The 12357-nt window shown below is 48.1% G+C and overlaps 1 pseudogene across 1 annotated transcript in view; it reads right to left on the bottom strand.

Moving 5' to 3' along the window:
* The window catches only part of LOC144767663 (claudin domain-containing protein 2-like), a 157086-nt pseudogene that overhangs the window by 54281 nt on the left and 90448 nt on the right, over positions 1-12357 (bottom strand). The window contains exon 2 of the transcript XR_013598301.1: positions 2667-2870. The product of XR_013598301.1 is annotated as a claudin domain-containing protein 2-like (transcript). The remainder of the gene's footprint in view (positions 1-2666; positions 2871-12357) is intronic.

Genomic DNA, 12357 nt, shown 5'->3' with positions numbered 1-12357 from the left:
CTATGCTCACACTGATAGCTAGGCGATGTGTAATCTCCAAGTGTGTGTCTGACTTATACAGGGTGCATAGTCTAACCATAAGAAGCCCAATTTCTAACAGAACTCCATGATGCATTTTGTACGGAACTGTGGGAGAGCCCAAGAAATGTGTAAATCTATTAACAAACTGATCAAAGAGCTAACTGTGTAAAGAGCCATCACATATGAACTTATACTTTAATGTATTGGAAATAGACTGTACAGAAAATAAAAAAAGAACTCTATGGAGGATTATAAACTGCATAAAAAAAAGCCATGTGGATAAACAGGAATTTATTCATATGTCACCATCAACAGATATCCTGGAAAGAGTGCCGGAAAACAGCTTTTAACAAATGTTCCGATACGTGTGCATAGATACATATAGTTTCAGAAAAGAATGAGCCCATGAAAATTGGAAAATTAACTATTAGTAGGATGGGTATTGTGCATTGATCTAGATGCAAAACCACCAGGGATTAGCCTGTGAGAATTTGACCTGAAATGCTTTGTCATTACAGTCTATATACTTAGGTCCAGATTTATCAAACTTTCATGCAACACAGCATGGCACCTTGTTGTGCTGCACTACATGAAAGGGAGAAGGCAGGAATGTGCCATACTTATTATATGGTGCATTCCTGTCCTCTCCTTACTCTGGCTTACAATGTGCTGCCTTGCACCAACACACAAAATGATGGACGGAATGTTGCACATTGGCAAAACATTCACCCCCAGTCACATATCTGGGTTTAATCCATCGTTATTTTGCTCACCACGCCACCACAGTTCAGACATGGCCATATGCAAATCAGTCTTGACCCTGCGCCTCATGGGAACAGTCCAGCCCGAACTGCCAAGCCATGTCTTCCCTGGACCGGAATCAAGCATCCTAGGACTGGTTTCAGGGCTTCACCCCTCTTCAGCCACGATTGCTTGAATCCAGTGGCGTAGCGAGTAAGGCACCCACGTCTGGGCATACCCTTCCCACATAGGGCAAACAGCAAAACACACAAGATGAGATTTCTGTTGCACATTGGCAAAACATTCTCCCCCAGTCACAGATCTGGGTTTAATCCATCGTTATTTTGCTCACTACGCCATCCCAGTTCAGACATGGCAGGTGGGCTGGACTGTTCCCCCAAGGAACAGGGTGAAGACTGATTTACATATGGCTGGGTCCAAACTGGAGTGGTGTGGTGAGCAGAAGAACGATGGATTAAACCCAGATCCTTGTGACTGGTGGTGAATGTTTGCATTGTCCAACATTCCGTCCATTAACTGTTTCATTTGCATATGTTGCACCAACAAAGGCACCCTTGTGCCGTAATGCTAGGGTGCCTACGTTGTAGGCAAGATTGCTTTTGTGCAGGAAGGCACTCCTTCTGGCACTAAAAGAAACATCTGAGGCTGTTTCTTCTTTCTATTTGATCTGCAGAATTCAGCACACATAGAAAGATGAAAAAAACTAGGGGTGGGTGAAATATTGTGTTCTGCCTGAAAAAATGGGTGGAATGTTGGTGACTCCGCATTACTCTAGTAACGCAGATTTGCAGACAAATTCTGCCAATCGCCACAGAGTGGAATTTTGTTTGTTTCTCACACGATCGACAAAAGAGTAGGTTGGAGAGAACAAACAAGATTTCACATCCCCCTAACATGATTTTTGATTGCTATGAGGCCACCCAGTGTGATTTTTCCAGTGCGGGCTATTGTGGGCAGTAGTGCCAGTTCATGGTCAGAAGGCTGCTGCACAAGTAGCTAATCTAGTCGAGCAGCAGCAGAATCAAGTTGAGTAGCTGCGCCCTCTATCGTTCCTTGTGGTGCCATCCATGATGATTTTTCAGTTCAGAACATGCTCTTGGAGCTCAATCACAGGGCCAGCAGCAAAAAGTGCCTATTTCCTTCCATTGGTAGAACTCTGTGGAATCTTGCAGATTATTTTGTAATTCAGCAGAATTCCATGGAGTCAAATACTGTGGGTTCTGCACACTCCTATAAAAAACAAGGAGAAATAAACATATTTTGTAGCATTTTTCACCTCCCAGGTTTATCACGGATGTTAAAAAACCTGGGAATGTGCCAAAATCCATGGGTGAACACGTGGGAACATCCATGCTCCACCCATGGAACACCTCCCTGGCACAGAGCAACGCAAGCCAGTGATTTGCATTGCCTTGCGTTACTCCAGATTAACCAAGCACCCCAGGGCCACCAAGGTGACCTTGCGTGGCTTGGTAAATCTGACTTTAGCGGTACCTTGTGTGACGCAAGGGCAATGCAGCACTGTGATAAATCTGCCACACAATATGTGTACTCATGCTTATATACCCAGTGGACATATTTAATCCCCTGTGGATATTATGCACTACTATGCCTTTTCTCCTCCTTACCCTCTAAGACTATATTCTCTCACCGCTGTCTAAAATAAATTCGATAAAAAAAATATTGAAATTAAAACTTTGCATACAAATTGGAAAACTGATTAAGCTTAACATTTGAATATAATTGCAAGAAGACACTTGCTCTGGCAAAGTAATGGTTAGATTTCAATTCTAATCTCTTCTGGTGAATAATCCCTCAGTATCTCTGCCCACCCCTGAGACAGTGTTGAGATCTCATTATACACGGTACAAGTTGTGACTCACCTGAATCACCAGGGATGGATGTACACAATGCATCAATACAAAAGGCCCAAAGACCAAAATAAACATCTAGAGAGACGACCCATTGATTAGTCGCTACGGACACGATGAGAACAATGGTGCTGATGAGGTTGAGGAGTAACCCAGACACTTTCAGAGCAATCATGGTCAATGGTTGAAGTTCACTGTGTTCTCTTCACTGGGCACCTGTAAAAAAAAACATATGGATTATTAAAGGCATGTAGGGAGCGCTCCTGGTGTTTGGCTATTTTGGTTTACTTGTCAGACCCTAGTCTAGTGCACTAAGTGTGCCAGGGCGTGTAATCCAAATGCTGCAGGTGGGCCTGCAGCACTGGTTGTGCCACCCACAGAAGCAGCCTTGTGAAATGTGTCTAAGGTCTGCCAATGCAGAGCCTGCGTGCAGTCTGGTACTGTCATGCTGACTGGGCAAGTGCACCCACTTGCCAGTCCCTAAATCTTCCCTTTTCTTCATATCAGTCACCCCTATGGTAGGCCCAATGGCAGGGTGCATTGTAAGTATAAGTTAGGACAAGCCCTGATGTGTGTGGCATGTCCTACTAGTGAATTACAGCCATTTTCGTGTTTCACTGTTGCAAGGCTACCTGTTCTCCATAGGCCAGAATGGGCTGTTAGAATCGTTACATTTTATAATCCTTACAGGCTCAGAGAACATGGTAGAAATTAGAGTTTAGTATGCCTGAACTCAGAATAATAAAATACATCTTTTAGTGAAGTTTATTTTAATATTCTGTGTTTGCAAATATCACTTTTAGTAGGTAGGTAGGTCCTTGCTTGTCTAACCATTCAAACATGCCTCTGCTAGGTTGTGTATTCCTATGTCTGGTTTCTGTGAGTGACAGGGCTGGGGAATTCCAGGAGACAGGCTGAGTCACCCAGTGGTGACTAGAGAGATCTGCATCTAGATGGGAGGGAGGAGTGCACCTGAACTCCGAATAGGGCTGTGTGCCGGCCTTCCACAATGCTGGCTCCACCCCCTGGGAAGTGGCTGTTGTCTCTGCCCTGCACACTGAAAGAAGAGAAGGAATCCTGTCAACAAAGTGCTTCAGGACTGTACTTGCCTCCCAAAATGCTGGCTCCACCTCCTGTGTGGTGTCTGATGTTTCTTCCCTGCACTGTGAAAGGAAAGGAGAAGTCTGGTAAACAAAGTGCTCAGGAACTGGTTTGGACTAGGCACAGGCCCCTCTCCACTCAGAGAACAAAGGATTTTGGGGTATAAATATTGGGACCCTGCTCCCATGAAATTAGATCACTTTGGACTACAAGAAGAAACCTTGACGGAGGAGAGGAACCTGAAGAAACTGAGGAGAGACTATTCCCAAGCTGAAGTGCTGCTTGGGGGATTGGCCTGCAGTGGTTGCCTTACTGCCAAAGGAAGGAGAAAGGAACTTGTGTACTTTGCTTTCCACTTGTGAAGGCTCTCCAAGGGCTTGGAAAAGAGCTTGCCTCCTGCTGAAGTCTCAGGGACAACAGACTTCACCCCCAGCCCCCCAGAGTTCTTTTGGAAGTGCCTGCTGCTATTTTGGGCCTTCTTAGGAACTGCGTGTCGCAAGGAGCTGGAAGCGCGACTCAACGAGAAGAAGCGTGTCGTCATCGCTGTGTCTGCCGTCGCAACTCCGGAGAAAGGAGGGTGTCGCCGATGGAACTATCGCACTGCACCGCATCGGAGAGAAGCGTGCTGCCACAAAGAGGAAGCGTCTCGCTGTCGTCGCAACTCCGAAGAAGGAGGGTGTCGCCGCTGTGGTGTCGCACTGCACCGCATCAGGAGAAGAATCTCGCAACGAGGTCGGAGCGTGTCGCCGTCGCTGTGCCTGCCATCGCAGGAGAAAGGAGGGTGTCGCCGCTGGAACTCTCATTGCACCGTATCGACCCAGAGCACCTCGCATTCCCGAGAAGCGCGCCGCCGGAGCTGCTGCCGTCGCATCTTGGATGTCGCAGCTGTAGTTGTCGAATCGAGCGGAAGCTTCACGCATCGTGGGAGAAGAGCGTCGCCGCTGGAGCTGCTGCCACATCTTGGATGTCACCGCTGTAGTCCACACATCGAACCGAGTACTTCTCGCATCCCCGAGAAGCGTGCCGCATCAGGAAGATCTTCACGTCTTATTTCTTTGCACCTGAACTTTGCCGCATTTCCATCGCTGCGATATTGCTTGTCGTGGAAGTGCAACGCAACTCAAGCTACATTGACGCAGAGTGTCGCATCTAAGAACTGAACTAAGCTTAAATCTACCATCTTAAAGTAATCCTAGTGTGTATTTTTGTCATTTATGGTCTTGTGGTAACTCTATATAAAGTCTACTTATTTTTGATATAAAACCTGTGTGGTGTCCATTTGTAGTGTTGTCAGTGGGTTACTGTATGTGGTCACAACTGCTTTACTTACAACGCCTCTGAAGTAAAGCCTTGCTGCTCGCACCACGTAACCTAGAGGGAGAGCAGGGGTTATTTTAGGAGTGTAATCCCCCTTACCCTGACTAGAGGAGAGGGTCCCTATTTGTCACAAGTACCTACCAGTGCCAACAAGAGACCCCCAAATCTAACATTGGTAGGCAGCGGAAGGGATTCTGGATTTGCATTTGTGACTCGTGTACAGTGACTGGTGAACACTACTTAGTGAGTGCAGACCATAACGATACTGCATACTTTTTGGTAGATTCCTTTTTGATTTTTGGATTGCCTATTTTTGGAAGAGGCCTAATTAAGTAGAGCGAGCAGAATCTGTAGCCTACCTTCATTGTGAATGGGAAGAAGAGAGGCTGGAATGCTACACAGTAAATGAGATGAAGTACTTTTGCAAGAAATTCAATGTTTCCACTTCTGGATTTAAAGTGAAGGAAAAATTCTACAAGGTGCTGATGGCCTGGGTAGAAGCAAGGAAAACTCCTGTGATTGAGGAGGATGATGATGCAATTGTGCAACAGGAAGGGCCAGTGGGCCTAGGAGGAAGGAGAATACCTTCCCCTGCAGGTAGCAATGCTTCTAACAAGAGTTTGTCTCCAGAGGAGTTGGAGGACAGAGAACGGTTGAGAAGGCATAAAATGGAATTGACCAGGTTCAAGGTTGATAGGCAACTAGAAATAGAAAATAGAAAGTTGGATCTTAAGGAAAAGAAAATACAGTTTGGAGCATGAAAAAGTTGAGGGAGTTGGAGGTAAAAGCAACAAATGTTTACAAATTACTCCCTCTGGTGGCAGCGTACCATCAGTATATACAGAAAGTAGAGTGTATATTCCCAAAGATGTGGTGAAGGAGTTTTACAAAAATGATGATATTGGTCAGTGGTTCAGAGTCTGAGGTCGCCATGTCTTTCCACCGGGTCCCTGAGAGAGATTGGGGAGTGGGGTTGTGGGGAAGGTTCCTTAGTGAGGGGCGGGATACATTGTTAGACCTGCCTTCAGAAGTCCACAATTCATACAGCCACTTGAAAGATGCATTGCTGTCTAGATATGGTTTGACACCTGAGCTCTATAGGCAGAGGTTCAGGAAATGCAAAAAGTTAGAAAACAGTACTTGGGTTGAATATGTCACTTTCTTTTGCAGAGCATTAGATGGTTGGATAAAGGGCAGCAAGGTTAATGATTTTCAAGGTCTCTTTGATTTGATTGCATGGGAGCACTTGTCTGATAATTGTTTTCCAGAGCTGCACCAGCATCGGATAGATAGCAAGCTGACTAACCCTAGGTAGCTTGCTGATGAGGCGGACCGCTGGGTCAGTACCAGGGTCCACAAGGGTCACATGGGAGACTCAACCAAAGGTGGGCAGAGTCCCCAGCTGAAGAGTTGGGGGGACAAGGGTAAACAGAAGGAGTTCCAGAGAGGGCCCCAAAGTAGTCCCCAAGGAAACACCGTGAAAGGTTCCCAGCCTCCCCCTGAGACACAGCAAGGGGCCCAACAGGTAGTCCTGTTCCCCATGGTCCCCTGAAATGTTAAGAGTGTGGTGACCTGGGTCATAAGGCAAATGATACTAGGTGCCGCCTGTTTGGTAAACAAGCACCCACTGGTGCTCCGCCCCAGCAGATGGCTAGTGTAGCCTTCGGGGGAGGAGATTGGTGTCCAAGGTGGGTGGGGTCCTGCACAGATGACCCTAGTCTCTTTAGGAGACAGTGAGATGGTCTCAGAGGCTCAGCTGCCCAGGAACACTAAGAAATATGGGCAGCGAGTGACCATCAATGGCCAAAAGGTGGAGGCTCTTAGAGACACAGGAGCCAGTGTGACAGCCGTCAGGTGTCACCTGGTGACTCAAGAGCAGATTGTCCCTCATGCATTTTGCAGAGTTGTTGCCGCCAACACAGAGAGTCCTTGTCCAATGGCTCAGGTACCCTTTGTGTGGGGAGTCTCTGGTACTATTCAGGTAGCTGTGAGGCCCACCATGCCTGCTGACTATTTGTTAGGAAATTATTTGGAGAGCTCCCCTTGGGAAAAGGTGGAGAAAACAACTGACTTGAGGATGGTTGGACTGCCTGACTGGGCATGCGTGACCACCCGGTCAATGTCAGCCAGTAGGGGTTCTCAAGAGGACCTGGAGCCTGAGAGGGAGGCCCAGGAACCTGCCAAAGAGAGAAGTGGCGGGGGCAAGGAAACCGGCCCCTGAAGTTCCCACGGCCCAGGAGGAGGTAGACTCCAAGGGGGATGCCCATTAGCCTACCGGGGAACAGATAGCTGAACTGGGAGACCTGCCTGAGCTGACACTTTGGCAGCAAGAAGGAGGTCCCTCCACGGAAGACTTTTGCAAGGAGCAGAAAGAATGTCCTTCTCTTTTGGGCTTGCGGCAACAGGCAGCAGGTAATCAGTCAGGGTCACACTTGATTTACTGGGAGAATGGTCTCCTGTTTAGTGAGCCTAAGGTTGCTGAACCTGGGTCAGCCCGTGTGCTGGTGGTACCCCAGAGGTTCAGAGCCTCCGACGGGGGCTGGCTCATGATGTGCCATTAGCAGGACATTTGGGGCAGGAGAGAACCTTTGAAAGGCTTTTCACCCACTTTTATTGGCCCCAAATGCGCAAGAGTTATGATACTCATTGCAGGACCGGTCAGACTTGCCAGGCAAGTGGAAAGAGTGGGAGGAAGCACAAGGCCCTTCTCGAGCCATTCACTGTGGTCAGTAGCCTCTTTGAGCGGGTGGGGATTGACATTGTGGGGCCACTGGACCCCAAGACAGTCATGTGCAACAGGTTCATCCTGGTCTTGGTGGACCATGCCACCCAATACCTGAAAGCCATACCTCTGAGGACAGTGACGGCCCCCGTGGTGGGACGAGCACTGATGGGAATTTTCTCCCGAGTGGGATTCCCTTGCGAGGTAGTGTCTGACCGGGACATCGACTTCATTTCCAAGTATATGAAGTCCCTGTTGCAGGAGTGTGGTGTAACTTACAAGTTTACCACTCCTTGCCACCCCCAAGGAAATGGATCGGTTGAAATGTTCAACCGGACCCTGAAAGGCATGGTAATGGGTCTTGAGGAACCCATGAGGCGTAAGTGGGACGTCCTCTTACCGTGCCTACTGTTTGCATACCGGGAGGTGCCACAGAAATCTCAAGGGTTCAGTCCCTTTGAGCTTCTCAATGGACACCCGGTCAGAGGACCGCTTGAGTCTGGTCAAGGAAGGCTGGGAGCAATCTCCCAGGAAACCTCCCCAGGATGTATATAGCTACATGCTGGCCTTCAGGAACCAGACCAGGTGCTTCAGTGAACTCACTCAGGCGAATCTGGAAACCAGCCAGGAGGAGATGAAGCGGTGGTATGACCAGAATGCCACTCTGGTAGAGCTTTAGCCTGGACAGAAGGTGTGGGTCATGACCCCAGTGGAGCCCTGCACGCTCAAAGATAAGTGGACCGGACCTTTTGAGGTTGTGGAGTGCAAGAGTCCCATTACCTATTTGGTGGACTTGCGGTCTCCTAGGAACCCCTTGAGGGTCCTACATGTCAACCGCCTTAAGCCCCACTTAGAGAGGTCTGAAGTGGGCAAGTTCTTGGCAACAGATGCTGGGATGGAGGAGGAGACGGAGCATCTTCCTGACCTCCAGTCAGCCTCAGAGCAAGATGAGTCAGTGGATGGTGTTAACCTCTCTTCCACCCTGACCAACAGAATGACTGCCGCCAGTTGCTGGGACAGTTTTCTGACCTGTTCTCCCTAGTTCCTGGTGTTATAGATTAGTGTGTCCATGATGTGGACACAGGGGACAGCTTACCTGTGAAACACAAGTCTTACAGGGTAACTGACAGGGTATGGGCTTGCATTAAAGAGGAGGTCTCAATGATGCTTGCACTTGGGGTGATTGAGTCATCAAGCAGTCCATGGGCAAGCCCAGTGGTCTTGGTCCCGAAGGCTGCAGCGCCGGGTGCCACACCCGAACTCCGGTTCTGTGTGGACTACAGAGGGCTCAATTCAGGCACGAAGACCGACGCGCACCCCATCCCCAGAGCTGATGAGCTCATTGATCGGCTAGGGGCTGCGCAGTACCTCAGCACGTTTGACTTGACGTCTGTGTACTGGCATATCACCTTGACGAACGGGGCAAAGGAGAGGTCAGCATTCTCCACTCCAGATGGACATTTCCAGTTCCGTGTTATGCCTTTTGGGATGAAGAATGCCCCAGCCACCTTTCAGAGGTTGGTTAACCAGGATTTTGGACTGGACGAGTTCCGTGCCACCTAGCTGGATGACATCGCAGTGTTCAGTGTCACTTTGGAAGAACATCAACCCCACCTCTGGGAAGTGTGGTTAGCGCTGTGGAAAGCAGGCCTCACGATCAAGGTGAGTAAGAGCCAGATTGGGCAGGGTTCTGTGGTGTACTTGGGACACCAAGTTGGGAGCAGCCAGGTGGCGCCCCTACAACCCAGGATTGAAGCCATCCTGGCTTGGAAGCCACCCAAATGCCAGACAGAGGTGAGAGCCTTTTTAGGTCTCACAGGGTATTACAGGAGGTTTGTCAAGGGCTATGGCAACATTGTTGCACCCTTGACAGAGCTGACTTCCAGGAAGCAGCCCAAGAAAGTGATTTGGACTGACACCTGTCTGAAAACCTTTGAGGCCGAGAAAGCTGCCATGTGCATGGCGCCCGTGCTCGTGGCAGCCAACTTCTCCCGAAAGTTCATTTCCCAGACAGACGCTTCAGAGAATGGTGTGGGGGCTGTTTTGTCACAGAAGAATGAGGAGGGCCTAGATCAACCTGTAGCCTTTATCAGTAGAAGGTTACTTCCACTGGAACAGAGGTGGAGTGTTATTGAGCGTGAGGCATTTGCTGTGGTATGGGCACTGAAGATGCTGAGACCATACCGGTTGGGGACTCACTTCCGGGTTCAGACAGACCACAGACCCCCTCAGATGGTTGATGCAGATGAGGAGTGAGAATCCAAAGCTGTTGAGGTGGTCTATTTCCCTACAGGGTATGGACTGTACGGTAGAACACTGCCCTGGTACAGAACACGCCAACGCTGATGGTCTGTCTAGATTTTTCCGCCTTAGTGAAGAGAACTCCCAGGAGTTATGGTAGTTCTTCCCACTTTTCAGCTGGAGGGGACACGTGTTAGACCTGGCACCATTGGCGTGGGTCTCCCTTCCATTTTTTCTGTTGCCTCATGTATTTTTGCAGGTGTTAGATGCTTTGGGCACTGTGCCACTGCTATCCAGTGCCACAGTGCAAGTGCTCCCTGTTGTAAATTGATTTATGGATTAGTGGTTCAATGTTTGGCTATTTTGGTTTACTTATAAGACCCTATTCTAGTGCACTGAGTGTGCCAGGGCGTGTAATCCAAATTCTGCTGGTGGGCCTGCAGCACTGGTTGTGCCACCCACAGAAGCAGCCTTGTAAAATGTGTCTAAGGTCTGGCATTGCAGAGCCTGCATGCAGTCTGGTACGGTCATGCGGACTGCGCAAGTGCACACACTTTCCAGTCCCAAAACCTTCCCTTTTCTTCATATCAGTCACCCCTATGGTAGGCCCAAGGGCAGGGTGCATTGTAAGAGTAAGGTAGGACAAGCCCTGATGTGTGTGGTATGTCCTACTGGTGAATTACAGCCATTTTCATTTTTCACCATTGCAAGGATACCTGTTTTCCATAGGCCAGAATGGGCTGTTAGAATTGTTACATTTTATAATCCTAACAGGCTCAGAGAACATGGTAGAAATTCGAGTTCAGTATACCTGAACTCAGAATATTAAAATAAACTTCACTAAAAGATGTATTTTATTATTCTGTGTTTACAAATACCACTTTTAGAAAGTAGGTCTTTGCTTGTCTAATCATTCAAACCTGCCTCTGCTAGGTTGTGTGTTCCTAGATCTGGTTTCTGTGAATGACAGGGCTGGGGAATTCCAGCAGGCAGGCTGAGTCACCCAGTGGTGAACAGAGAGGTCTGCATCTAGATGGGAGGGATGAGTGCACCTGAACTCTGAATAGGGCTGTGCCTGCCTTCCACAATGCTGGCTCCACCGCCTGGGGAGCAGCTGATGTCTCTGCCCTGCACACTGAAAGAAGAGAAGGAGTCCTGTCAACAAAGTGCTCCAGGACTGTACTTGCCTTCCACAATGCTGGCTCCACCTCCTGTGGGGCGTCTGATGTTTCTGCCTTGCACTGTGAAAGGAGAAGTCCGGTAAACAAAGCGCTCAGGAACTGTAGTGTAGTTCCTATCATCCCAATAGGCTCTGCGCATTGGAATAATACCTACAGCAGTAAAGGCCTAGGCCAGACGTTAACTAGGTCTACTACTGTCGATACTAGACTTAAAGTTTTGGGTTTTGCCAGCTAGCTCAGAGTTCACTAGAAACTTTCTCGAATGTTCAGGAAGGACTTAACTTCCCTGATTAGACAAGAAGGGATTTAGTTTCTGACAACCATAGAACATGACATCTTTGCTCTCCCCTAATCAAGAGTATATCTCGAGAGTCGTGTGAACAAAAGGCAATTTATTTTACTCAGTCAGTACGTGCATTCTTAGTCTCATCAGATTGTAGAGAAAAGGAAGAGACGGGCGTGTTCAATAAAAAGGTGTTATTTATTGATCAGTCTCTTTTCTCATACAAGAGAAATGGATCGATATTATTGCAATACTTATAGCTAAGTAAAGTGCATACATTAAAAGCAATAGTATAAAATAATACTGTAAAAACATTGATATGGTTTCTAAGCCATAAGATGTTTTAAAATGAATAAAATATATTACATACACATATACATTTGACTAAACGTACTCAACTGGTGTTTCTAAATACGCCTACCCCGTGTACCTGACTAAGCCTAATACGTGGGCGGGAATAGAAAGTTACAGTTTAAGTTAAGTTTGTTTTTTGCCAAGTGAATAACTAAAGAATTCTCTGTGAGGGGTTATTCAGTTCTGTACCTGGAATCTAGGTTGAATGAGGGATGGTATCTCTCTCTCTGGTCTCGATATTCCAGGCTGCCTGCGAGGGCTACCCGGAAGCGCCGGTGCTAGATCTCTCGGCAGGAGAAATCAGCGCGTCTCGTTCTCAGCGCGTCAGGAAGGCGGGGCTGTGCCAGCGGGGTCTGCTCTGCTCTGGGCTTCGGCAAGTATGGCTGCTCCGTCTCGTCACCACCGCGTGTGTTTGCATAGGGCAATATCGGTAATATTTATACCTTTAAGGTGCCGAGATTGACGTAAAGATGGACATAGATACGTCAATAAGGATGTCATACG

Source organism: Lissotriton helveticus, chromosome 7, assembly GCF_964261635.1.
Source record: "Lissotriton helveticus chromosome 7, aLisHel1.1, whole genome shotgun sequence".
NCBI classification, from domain to species: domain Eukaryota; kingdom Metazoa; phylum Chordata; class Amphibia; order Caudata; family Salamandridae; genus Lissotriton; species Lissotriton helveticus.
This window is presented reverse-complemented; position numbering and strand designations above follow the sequence as displayed.